The sequence below is a fragment of the Octopus bimaculoides genome, chromosome 23, assembly GCF_001194135.2.
Source record: "Octopus bimaculoides isolate UCB-OBI-ISO-001 chromosome 23, ASM119413v2, whole genome shotgun sequence".
In the NCBI taxonomy this organism is placed as follows: domain Eukaryota; kingdom Metazoa; phylum Mollusca; class Cephalopoda; order Octopoda; family Octopodidae; genus Octopus; species Octopus bimaculoides.
The window spans coordinates 32422921-32436822 of NC_069003.1; the positions used below are offsets into that span (position 1 = coordinate 32422921).

At 33.8% G+C, this 13902-nt stretch overlaps 1 protein-coding gene and 1 pseudogene across 1 annotated transcript in view; both read left to right on the top strand.

The window, feature by feature from the left end:
- The window catches only part of LOC106883544 (tight junction protein ZO-1), a 593195-nt gene that overhangs the window by 341716 nt on the left and 237577 nt on the right, over positions 1-13902 (top strand). The window lies entirely within an intron of this gene.
- Positions 10931-11046, top strand: LOC128250644 (5S ribosomal RNA; annotated as a pseudogene).

The window sequence follows — 13902 nt, forward strand, 5'->3', positions numbered from 1 at the left end:
GGGGGGGGGGGGATGAACTCTCCCATTAGTTTCGACATATGAGGATCCGACAACCTACACTTTCTTTGTCAGTTGTAATGCTTATGTCAAATGTGACATTTGAGTCCTGCCAATGATTTGCAAAGAAGCCTGCAGATGTTGCAAATAGGAAGATTACAGGTCAGTGCAGGCCGTATATTTGCAGTTGCTCTTCTCCTTTGCCTTGCACCCCTAAGCCTGTTAATGTTGGTTGAAACAAAGTCTCGTACACCATTTTGACACAACAACCTCTATTTTCTTCGCTCCAAAGCTATTTGCTCCAAGGTGTTGTGAGATATAATTGACTGCTGAGAGGTTACCCTTCAGCTAGTCTTTATATCCTTATACAGATGTGTGTGCCTATGCGCGCATGCACACACGCACACAATGACATTGTTGCAAAAGAAGGTGAAGAAAATAGTATTCAAATATCAACGGTAGAATAAAATACTATTCTATTGAAGCTGATAAAAACTTCACACAATGTTATTCAGAGTTTCATGTATCTGTTCTGTTCATCAGACAGTATGATGAATGATTGCATGAAAATCTGAGTAACAGTTTATGAAGTATGTTTATCAGCTTCATTAATATATATATATATATATATATATATATATATATATATGTGTGTGTGTGTGTGTGTCATTAAATGACAAGGAGCACAACAATAACATGATCAGATTCTTTAACTTATGGCTGTTTTTTTTTTTCTTTAAGAAATAGAAGTTATAAGGTGTTGCACAAGCAGTCAGTTCTGAATGCGCTGCTGCTCATAGCAAAAACAACTGTAAGCTAATTAAGTTAATTGTGTAATTCCTGTTCCCCTGTCATTCAATAATCTATATTATGCTCTGTAGACACTTAATGCTTTAGAATAAAGCATATATATATATATATACTGAGTTCTAACAACTGTTACCAGTATCGCTATGCCTAAGTGAAATCATATATATATATGTGTGTGTGTGTGTGTGTGTGTATGTGCATATATATATATATTTTTGTTCTTAGGTGGCAGGGCTGTGTAGTTTCAGTGAGATTTTTCATCTATTGCTAGCTGATCAAGCAGCCTAGCAACCATGTATATACCATCTTGCCAACTTGAGAATTAAGTATTAGTGACGTTAATGTAGTGGTGGCAACAACGAGATCAAAATAGCAAAAACTCTTGTAGCAACAGCAACAGAAGACACATCGAGAAAGATAAAACTTGACAAAGGACCCAAAGGTTGCATATTGTCAATCTAGCGAACAGGGCTCTCGTTCAGTTTTCTTTTTTTTTTTCTGTGGTCTACAGATACATGATTCTACAGACATGTTCTCCTGAATATCTTCATAGTAACTTCCTAAACCAAAGATTGAGAAGAGGAAGTCAGATACCCAATAAGCCTAAATATATCTCTCCGCTAATCCTCGCACTACTCATTGCTAGATCAAATAAAACCAAGCAGCTCTTTGGTTCACAAATCTTAAAATACAGGAAATTTACCAAAATAACAGCATCTAGAATAATGAGAGAAACTGAGCTAACGGCAATTTTGGAAATTGTAATAAGCATGTATTCATTATCTGGCAATAGCAAAGTAAGATATGTGTATGTGTTTGTGAGAAAGAGAGTGAGTGAGTGATTATAAGTATGTGTGTGTGTGCATATTTTACAATTTCAGAATACCTTTTATTTTTATCATTTTAAAAATGTGTTACCCACCTCTCAAAAAGAAAAAATGCTTGTTTACTATACATTTAGCAGCTAATAAAATGCTATTCATTTTAATGTATCTCTATTATTTTCTTCTTTACTACACCCACTTCATTTATGCAATAAATGCATTTTCACAAAAAAAATTCTTACACAACATAAAATTTACCATAAGAAAATCTCAGACCCTCAAGAAGTTTACTTTATCTAAAATACGGTTCTCACTTATTTTATGAATGTTAATACCTTATATGGTCATAATTATAGCACACATCTTGATACCTTATATGGTCATAATTATATATCATATCTTAATACTTTATATGTTTGTAATTATATCATACATCTTAATACCTTATATGATCATAATTATATCACAATTATAAGACACAGAGCCAGAACAAATTCAAGTCAGTGTGGTACATATTGTAAACATATAGTATAAACATTCATTGTCACTCTCTTTCCAAACCCTTTTTCATTTCACAGAATCTTTGATCCTCCAAATTGGTCTTTGTGTCTAAGTTAACCTACCTTTTTTGGCTATAAATTTTGGTCTGAAAAATTCAACTTGTATGTTGGAAAATATGGTATATTTCTTCCAATTCACCTCCTATTGATTAATATTCAATCACTAAATTTGAAGCCATTGTGCCTTGCTCAGAAATCAGTATTTACATCTACACCTATGTTTTGATGGTTTATCATCTGGTGTCTTATACTTAGATGCCTTATATAAGTGTCTTATATGTTCATGGTATCAAATTTAAATCTTACCAGTCTTAATACCATATATGAATGCTCTCAATTATTTCCAATATCTTTATACCATTCATTGATGGTCTGTTATTTTTCTGTATCTTAACACCATATACAGATGGTTTCAATTATTTCCTATATCTTGATACCATATATGCATCCTGTAAATTATTTCCTGGATCTTAATAATTTTGTCTGAAATTCTGAAAGAATGATCACCATTACCATGCACTTATATATTTGGACTAGTGTCCTCCTCTTGGTTGTAATAATTACAATGTTTCAGCTGTTGTTTCCCTCTGGCCTTCGTCAGGTGCTTGTCATTTTTGGTGACGTTCCTGGAATTTCAAACTAGGACAATGGAATAGCAAATATAAGCATTGATGAAGTGTTATATATATGTGTGTGTGTGTGTATATATATATATATTTTTTTCTCCGTGTTTTTCTCCTTGTCTCCGTATTCTTTCTGTTGAAGAGCGTAGCTCGAAACGTCAAAGACTTTCCGTATTCCCGAGCGTCATACTAATATATCCTTTTGTTATTTACACCACCTGTCCTCGTCTGTTGTTATTATTTGTATATTCTCCCATATATATATATATATATATATATATATATATATATGAAGTGCTAAATGTAGTTAAGCTTTGGGGTATGAATTTTGTCATGGATCAGACAAACAATACATATTCTAGTTGAAGCAGAATAAGCAAGGAATATCACAATTAGGAAAATAACTGCTAGGAGAATATCCCTGCATGGACAGTGCAATGAGAACAATCTACTTCTGTAGACTTAATAAAGAGGTTGGGATTGAGATGTATACTATGTTTAGAGGAAAAAAAAGAATGAGAAGATCACTGCTAGTGTGACTTTTATCTTAATTTTGCTCAGTGAAGGCCTACTCGGGATTAAACAGCAACATTAGCAAAGATAATTGATGAATTAAATGAAATAAAACAATCATGTTCAATGTAATTTTTTTTTATGTTGATAATTTTTCATGATATGTAGTGTTGTTTGTTTGCTAGCTTTTTATTTATTTATTTCTTTTCTTTTTTTTTTTTGACATATCTCATAATGTGTGTAAACTGGAAAATTAGTTTTGAGATAGTGTGGGATGGAGAAGAATTTTGAGGAGTGGGGTGTTATGCTAAGAGCTCATGTTGAGGGGGGGGGGGTAACATTAAAAGTGGAGTTCTGAACTGCAATTAAATATTCACTGATAAGATAGTTTACATCATTATGATTAGAACATGCTATAGTTACTTTCTAATTAATGTTAATTTTTTTTTTTCTTTTTTCATTCTATCCCAGCTGCAAACCTTTACCAGCTAGAACTGGCCTGGCCTGTCTTAGCTTCATAGTTCTCACCTCTCTTATATGTTTTCAGACTCATATCAATTCTTTCCATTACTGTATTATTCCTTCTTCTATCCTCAGAAAACTTCCATCTACTTCTTTCTTTAATAGAATTCATAAGTTATTTATCCTTAAGCTTATTCTATTTAATTTCTACTCTTTATACATTACTAAATTGAGAGGGAAGAAAAAAAAAAAAACTTGATTTCACTACAACAGTTTCCTAGAGTTCCTCTTTGATTTGTTCCAACACCTTCCTGCCTCGTACGTATTTAGTTGAAATCACTTTGAGCGTTTTCCGAATTTTCACTACATCTAATTCTTAGAGTTTCTCTAAGGTTGTCAGCCATTTTCTGACATGTATGTTTTTAAATGAAATCACTTTGAGCGTTTTCCAAATTTATACATCTAATTCTTGAAATTTCTCTGTAGTCTCAACCATTTTGCTACATAGTTATGTATTTTGTTGAAATTTCTTTCAGCATTATCTAAAGTTCCCAGGAGTTTTAAGATTTATTCTTGTCTAATTTATCTTGTTTTTAGAATTGTGTTTTCCTGAGGAATTAGATATCTTTCCTATCTTTAGTTTTATTTCTATTTACAACTACAGGGTTTAACCAAATTTATTAAACATAACTATTTGAAGCTCTCATTTTTTTCTTTTTTTGGTCTCTTCTCTGATTATCATCTTCTATAGTTACGTATTTCTTAATATTTTTGAAATTAATTCCAAGAGCTAATTAATTCATTAACAAAATATTTTCCAAATCTCCTAATTTGATTCTAATATTGATGCAGGTCTATCTACAGATAATACACCGTTTGTATTGGAAGCAAACATTTTTATTCTGAGTTGTTTATCATATTACTTCTTTCTTCTTTTTTTTTTTTTTTTTTTTTTTTTTTTTTTTAGCTGGCAGGATTCTTTTAGGAATAAATTCTTGCCAGAAGTTTTTTTTTGTTTTCAAACATTATTGAAAGGAAACATAGCTACTTTTAATATTTCATTTGGTTTGGTTTAGCAATACATAGAAATTCAATTAGATTCAATCAGTTGTCTAACATTAGATTCCCCACTAATTTTTTTTTTTTTTTTTGCATTTTTAGCTAAAATTTGATTTCTTTAAATGTGGATTGTAACCACAAGACTTGTTCTGTTTTCCCTTGGTTTGTGTTTATAGTTCACACACACACACACACACACACACACACACACATATGTATATGTAAAGAGTGATTTAGTGATGTGGATGTTTTCACGTTTGGCTTTCGTTTAGTATAACATAGAGACACATGTTCATTCACCCTTGTTCTCTCGCTGTCGTACTCATACAGTCACAGTCATGCTCATAAATACTATGTATTAACTAGCTAATGCCTCTCTTGTTTATCCCCAGTGACAATATACAGTATATAGCTTTAATAATAATGATAAGAAGAATACTAAATAATTGATCTATAAAGATAGAAAAATTTTCTATGCAGATGCAGTAAAATTATTCTAGTCACTTCCTCACTTCCATCGACACTTTTCTTTCTTTCTCTTTCTTTCTGCCTCTCTCCATTCCATCCTCCCCTCTCTCTCTCTCTCTCTCTCTCTCTCTCTCTCTCTCTCTCTACTCAATTTGATACCAACATGACTACACATAGCAAAAAGAAAAAGCCACCAGCTCATGGACCCCCTCGCACTGTAAGACAGTATCAGGTCGGTAATTATTTACATTTTTATGTTTGTTTTTTTTTCTTTTTTACTTTTTTTTTTCTTTTTTTTTTCATAAAAAGAATTTTTTTTGTTCATGGTTTAGTGAGAGGTGAAAGGGCTGTTCTATATGATTGCTTTCATAACCTCTAAAACTAGTGGGTGGAGGAACCACACCCATGATACTCTTCAGGGCTGGTGGGAGGATGTTATTCTCAAACCTTGGGGGCCAGGGCTTTGCTCTAAATGCTTGCAACAGGGTAAACTACAATGACACTCAAGAGGTGGTGTTTAACTGTGATGACAAATTAAGTCTCTTACCCCCAAAACCAGTAATGGTCTCTCCAACAAACTTCCACACAGTTTTCCATCTACTCATCTTCTCTGCCCGCTTTTCTTAGGATGGTTGTGGGTGTAGAGTCCTCAGGGACCTCCTCTGTAGGGTCCTATCGAAAGCAACTGCCATTACACTCTCCAGCTGCGTTCCCAAGCATGACCAACTGAGACTACAGATATTATCCAGCCATCTCATTCTTAACCTTATCGTGCCCTGTTCCCAGAATTGTAGGAATAGCATAAACATAATTTCTTCCAGATTCCCCTGTAAAATGGTAATGAACAACACATGCAGAAAAAGAAGATAAAATATTAAAAATAGACAATTGATCATGTTGCAGCTTTGTAGTCAAGTGTGTTTATGACTCATTGCTTATGATGTCCCCCCCCCCATTGCTGTTGTTTACTTTTGTTTTTAATCGAGGGAAGAAAAAAAAAAAACGATTTTGCAATGAAATGAGCTTGTGATAAACCCAGCACTTTGTCTTGTAAACAAGCAAGGCCGAGACTCTTTGCAGTTGAGGAAATTATTGACGTTATTTATTCTTCGGATGAAGAGTTTACCCTTACACAGGCAATAAGAGTGATTCAGACAATCAAACTGGTGAAAGTGATGAGGAAATTAGTGATTCGGGTGAACAAATATGGTAGTTGACAGATAGGTCTATTTTGTTATTCCGAAGAATTTTTTTTTTTGTGTGTGTTTCTGTCCATTAGTTTACCTAACAAGTATGGTAGTTTAGTGAAAGGCTTATTATTGTTATTCTCCCTTTTTTTTTTTTGTTTTTTGTGTGTGTTTCTGTCTTTTAGTTATGCCTGCAATCATTACTCTTGAGCTCTATATGCAGCTATTTTTTTTTTTTTGCTCAGGAGCCTAGGTGGAGGGTAAAGTAAAACACAGGGGCCCCAGTCTGAAAGGACAGTCTACTCTTAGGTCTCCATCCAGTTGATTCACCTTGAAGAATCTGTCTGGCGATTCTTTCCTATGGCATTCTAATCATACCTCTGTAGTCTCAAAGTACTTCTCCACATTATCAATGTGGATGTGGAGAAGTAGCAACTTGACATGGAAAGACTCCCTGGTCTCCAAGCTTTGAAGTGATTTACTCCAGTGATTAGACTGTCAAGGCTGAATTCCCAAGCATGACTACCTGAGACTATCTTTAATCTTTCACTTGTTTCAGTCATTAGACTGTGGCCATGCTGGGGCATTGCATTGAAGAATTTCTAATTGTATGAATCAACCCCATTACTTAATCTTTTGCTAAGCCTAGTACTTATTCTATCAGTCTCTTTTGCTGAACCACTAAGTTATAGGGATGTAAACACACCAATACTAGTTATCAAGCGGTAGTGGGGGCAAACACAATAAACACACACACACACACACACACACACACACACACACACATGACTGGCTTCTTCCAGTTTCCCAAATCCACTCACAAGGCTTTGGTTGGCCTGAGACTATAGTAGAAGGCACTTGCCCAAGGTGCCACAAAGTGAGACTGAACCTAGAACTATGTGGTCAGGAAACTTGCTTCCTAACCACATGCCTGCACCTATAAGATATATGCAACTAACAATCATTAGTGGTTGTTCACTCTTGGACATGCTCCGGGGATCCTGTGACTTGCATCCTTTGTGCTCCTACCCAACACCTCCCAAAACAAGCTGCTGGTTTAATATTGGTTGCATTGTCCACCAGATTGTATAGCCAAGGCTTTGGTTGATCTGAGATCTTTCAGGGTAGAAGACACTTGCTCAAGTTACTACACCACAGTGCATCAAACCAGAAATCACGTAGTTTGTGAGGCAAACTTCCTAACCACATAGCCATTGCCTGCTGAAGTAAAGAATTCATTTTAAACCAGATAATTTTTTTTTGTTTTGTTTTGTTTTGTTTTGTTTGTGTTGGTTTTAATTTTATTTTAAAGGCCATTACGATATAAAATTGTGTTTTCTTTAGAGAACCTTTTCAGTAAAAGGAGGAAGGAAGGAAGAAATAAACAAATAAACAATTATTTTGTCTTATTTCTTCCATCACATTTTGTTTACATGTAGGCTTTAATGGGATGTTGAATAAAAGTAAAAATCTATAGATGTGTGCATGCACACACACACCCACTTATACACACAGAGTGGAAAAGAGTGAGAATAAGGGTGTGTGTGTGTGTATGTATATATATATATATAAAATGTCTTTGATATAAATTAGACTATAAAATAACCTGATTGTTTGGCAGCTTCATAGGTTTGGAACACTGGCTTGATTGAATCTGTTGATCATTAAGTTCACAAGACTTGCAGAGTCTGCAAATACAGCTCCATACATACACGCACTCACACATAAGCACGTGCGCACACGCACACCAAAAATAACATTGAGCCAATGTGAGATAGCTTCTATTTTGCTATCCAGGCTGCTAGAAATTGCAGCTAAGTTTTCATTAAATCACCTTAGATGAGGAAAAGTTACATTAGTTTGGTATGGACCTCCGTACCAAATCTAAAAATAAATAAACACATCATCGAAACACCAAAAAAATAATGCATAAGTAATTCAAAACAATCATCATCATCATCATCATTTAACGTCCATTGTCCATGCTGGCATGGGTTGGACAGTTTGACCAGGGCTGGCCAGCTGGAGGGCTGCACCAGACTCCAGTCTGATTTGGCATGGTTTCTGCAGCTGGATGCCCTTCTTAATGCCAACCACTCTGAGAGTGTAATGGGTACTTTTACATGCCACTGGCACAGGTGCCATTTGCATGACACCAGTATCTGCCACAACTGTGATTTTAGTTGGCTTGATAGGTCTTCTTCTCAAGCACAGCAAAATGCCAAAGGTCCCAGTCATTCGTCAGTGCCTCCGTAAGGCCCAATACTCAAGTGAATAAAGAAGCATTACAATAAACAGAATAATCTGAATGTTAAAGGGTCAATGGGTTCATCTGACTGAAATCAATGTATTTCAAGTCCTCTACTGCTGGGGAAAAGATTGAACATTACTACTTCTCATTCTTCTGAGTTTTTTAAGCTTCAAGTACAAAATGATATTCATGATTTTCAAATTAATATTTTGATGAGATCATTTTTTTAAAAAATATTTTTCATTTTTAAAAATATTTTTTTAATATTTATTCTATTTGTATTTTCATTTATTTATTGTTTACCCACCCCCAAAAAAGAAATTAGGAAGAGTTCTTATTTATTTATTTATTTATTTTGCCTTGTTCTTAAGATTAAATACGTTCGCTCGAGAATTCAAATTTATAAAGTTTTATGTCTACAGGATGAAAATGTTGGAAAATATTAGCATTTTGTTTGTAATTTTATGTAAAAAAGATATTAAAATGTATAGCCAGCCCTCTACTACAACAGTATGAATCTCTCTCTCTCTCTCTTCCCTTCACTCCACTCCTTTCTAATCTATCCCTATTACATTTTGTTTTTGTTCTTTTTTTTAGGCATTTATTAAGTTTTCTTTACTGCAATTTCATAGAATTCTTTGCTTAGGCCCGGAGCAAATTTCGCAGATATTTTCTCATTCCTCCTCTTTGTTTTTGCATGAAGGACACACACCATGGAACTAAGCACATGGAAACCATTAGACCCCACCACATTAGCAGCAACTTGTGCATGTGTGTGTGTGTGTACATACACACATGCACGTGTGTATGATAAGATGAGGCAGTCATTGTATAAAGATAAAATCAAATTAAACATTCTGTAATGCTGCTCTTTTTAAGACTCAAAACACAAATACAATAAATTATTACTTTTCTATGACCCCTTGTAGGGCCCCAGGATGCCATTGTCATTTCTAGTGTTTATTTAATTCTCAATGATGCTTGAAATTTTTTTTAATTTAAAAGGACTTCTTTTTTTTTTTTCTTTTTTTTTTTCATTGACTCTTCTGTTTCTCTCTGAGTAGAGATGAAAGGATATGGAGGTTTGAAACTTGGTTCTTGAAAAGATTCTGTGATATCAGAGTAGTTTTACTAATTAGTTTACCAGGAAGCCATTGAGGTAGCATCTACACCAGTCATGGGCAAAGTGTGGCCTGCAAGACTTTCTGAATGTGTGGCCTGCCTGATGATGAGTCATATCTCATGCAATCTTCTTTATCACAAAGGTTGCCCATCCCATGCCTGAGCTACACTGTTGCTCAGTCTGCTAGAAGTAGCAGCCAAATTTTTTTCAAATAACATTATGCGCTGTTTTAAAAAATAAAGCAAGATATATTGAATAATCCTTTCTACTAGAGATACAAGGCCTGAAATTTTGGGGAAGGGACTAGTTGTTCACATCAAACCCAGCGTTTCACTGGTACTCAATTTATTACCATTAAAATCTTACCTTTGGCAGGACATGGTGTATTGAGGAGTATATTATCCGATTTGTCCTTCCTTTTTTTAAGACATCAGTGTATGGTTTGAAGAAGATTTTGTTACTATTTCAAGCAAACTGAGCAACCATTTAGAACAGATATAGAAAAACCTTTTATAATAACCAAGATTGAAATTGCAAGGGTCACATCTGTGCAGGGGTGGTGATGAAATAATGAATTGTTAATTTTGTAAATTTATACATATGATTGAAATTGCATGAAGCATCATTAATTAAAATGATATCATGCATTATTTATTAACTAGTGAGTGATTTTAAACTCAAATGGGAGGCTGTGTTTTACCTGCTGGCAAGGAGTTCCTCACCTGCTGTTGCAGGAGCTTCTTTGTTCACTCATAATTAATCTGTTTGATTGGATTGGATCGGTTGGCACCTCTTACTTGCAACATTTTCAAGTTAAAACAGAAAAGAACAAAATGATTTTTTTTATCTTCTGTTGCTGTATATGCCCCAGCTACATTTAAAGGAGACCTGATTACAAATTGACCACAATCTTATCAATGATTTAAGCGACTAAATCTAATTATAATAAATAAATCACAAAACTAAATAATGACAACAATAATAATAATAATAATAATAATAATAATTATTATTATTATTATTATTATTATTATTATTATTATTATTATTATAGCTTTTGGTCATTTATTGAATGCACTGGTTCTCGTCTGATCACCAAAGTTAAGCAATGTCAAGCCTAGTGAGTACTTAGATGGGTGACCACTTGGGAAACCTAGGTACTGTAAGCATCTCCCACACACTATTCATCCATTTTTATGTTCTGAGTTCAAATTCCACTGAGGTTGACTTTGCCTTTCATTCTTTTGGGGGTCAATGAAATAAGTACCAGTTGAGCACTAGGGGTCAATGTAATTGACTATCACCCTCCCCCCCCCCAAAAAAAAAAATTGGGGGTCTTCTACCTAAAGTATCGCCCACATATTAACTGCTTGGATTTTATTTTATCCAGTCAATTTTGAGCGCAACACCAACCCCAGTCTTCAGAAACACTCCATCCTCAGTTGCTCTTTCATTTCCTTCTCCGTTATCTCGTTGAATTCTAGTACATCAAGGCATTTGTATCATTCCATTTCAGTTTGTTTAATCAGGTGTTTGTTCGGTAATTCTATTCCTGCCAGGGACTGTACCTTGCCTCTTTTTAGGTAGATTATTCTGCACTTCTTCTTGAGTTCAAATTCCATTCTAATATCAGTACTAAATCAGTGGACCATGTTCACCAAGGAACTCACTTGTGTTTCCTCTTTGAAATACAGTTTCAAGTCATCCATGAAGAGGAGGTGGTTGATTGTTTGGGATTTTTCCTTTAGTTGGTTCCCCAGGTTCGTTTTCCTAAGTACCAAGGTCAGAGGTATCATGCAGAGAACAAAAAGCAACAGAGATAAGCTATCATCCTGGAAAATCCTTCATCTGATACCCAGGGTGTGCAAGCTTTTTCCATAAGATGTCAGTTCAGCTTTCCATCCCATCATACTTCTCTTCAGGAAACACATTGCGTTCCTCACAATTCGACACAGATGTAAGCACTTGATGGTCCACAAATGTGGAATCATATCACAAGCTTTGTGATAGTCAATCCAGGCCATTCCCAGATTTGTTCTCCTTCGTTTACAATCTTACATTACCATTTTGTGTATCAATAACTGATCTTTGGTGCCTCTGCATCTCATTCTGCAGCCTTTTTGTTTGGGTGGTAATATATCGTTCTCATCAAGAAGTTTATACAATTCTTCTGCAATTCCTCCTTACAGTAACTTCCACATTAATGGAAGGCACAAAATTGATCTGTAATTGTCAGCAGCATTTCTCTTTGATGCTTCTTTCAGGCACAACATCGTTGTTTTTGTCAACCAGCCCGGGATTTCTTCTTCTCCATTGATCAATGCATCAAATTGCTTTGTGATCAATTAATGACAACTACTGAACTTTTTCATCCAAAATTCCTATTATTATTATTATTATTTTTATTATTATTATTATTATTATTATTTTTATTATTATTATTTTTATTATTATTATTTTTTTTTTATTATTATTATTATTATTATTTTTATTATTTTTATTATTATTATTATTATTTTTATTATTATTATTATTATTTTTTTTTATTATTATTATTATTATTATTATTTTTATTATTATTTTTATTATTATTTTTATTTTTATTATTATTATTATTATTATTATTATTATTATTATTATTATTATTATTATTATTATTTCATGTTTGACTTTTGCTTTGCATTTGTACAAGTTGGCTCCAAGTCTCACCCAGAGACCTCAAGAGACAACAAGTTAGAAGTTCATGTAGGTGTTATGCCTAGGGTACCATATATTTGGATTTGTACATAGTATTGTACTAGAGAATGTTTAAGAAACCATAAGAAAATTGTGTGTTTGTTTTAAAATTTGAGATCACATAGACAGTATTTTATGTAGGATATGGGCAGTTCCCATGAGCACTATCTTTTGAACTTCAGCCATTTTGGGGTTTCCTGGTATCTGAGCTAGGTATATTATTATTATTATTATTATTATCATTACTATTATAATCACCATAGACACAGAGCCTGAAAACTGTGGGAGGAGAGTTTGATTAAATCAGCCCTACACTTGACTAGTATTGTATTTTTCCAACCCTAGAATGATAGAAAGCAAAGAAGACCTTGGCAGGATTTGAACTAAGAACATAAAGAAGCAGAAGAATTACAGCAATGCACTTCATTTTTTTTTTTTTCAAACTAACAATCCTACCAACCTAGTTGTTATAATTATTTCTTTTATTGGCCACAATGGCCCAAGATGTTGGAGACCATAGAAGAATGAAATACAAAAAAACAGCATGGAGATTTATATGGAGTAAAATAGCCAAAAGAAATAATAATAATAATAATAATAATAATAATAATAATAATAATGATGATGATGATGATAGTCACAACATAGAAATAACAATAAACAGCAAAGGAAATAATAAGATATCACCAGAAACAAAACAAATACAACATAAAAAAGCGATAATTCTTTGTACTCCCAAAAGTCAATGTGCTGAAACATACTGCAGGAAGTGCACCTGGTGGTGCAACAGAAGCTGCACATGGAAACTGTTGAAAACACTGTAACGGTGATGACAGTAGTAGTAGTAGTAGTAGTAGTAGTAGTAGTAGTAGTAGTAGTAGTAGTAGTAGTAGTGGTAGTAGTAATTTCTTTATTGGCCACAGAGGCTTCACACATGCATGCAAAATATATGAGCACAGTTTTTACACCCCTCAGAAGACAATCCTATCCTGCAACATACCGCAGGAACACATAGAGGTGCACCTGCTAGTGGTGCAGCAGAAGCTTGGATGAAAACCGTTGCAAAATGTGATAATAGCAATAATAATAATAATAATAATGATAATAATAATAATAATAATAATAATAATGATTTTCACCACAGCTGAAAACAACAACAACAACATCAATGAAAATAATAAATAATGCCTAATAACATGCCACATTGTTTAGCTTTCATGTTTCCATGTTATATGTTTATCAACATGGAAACATGCAATTATGTTTTTATGTCCCTCTCTCTACCCTAC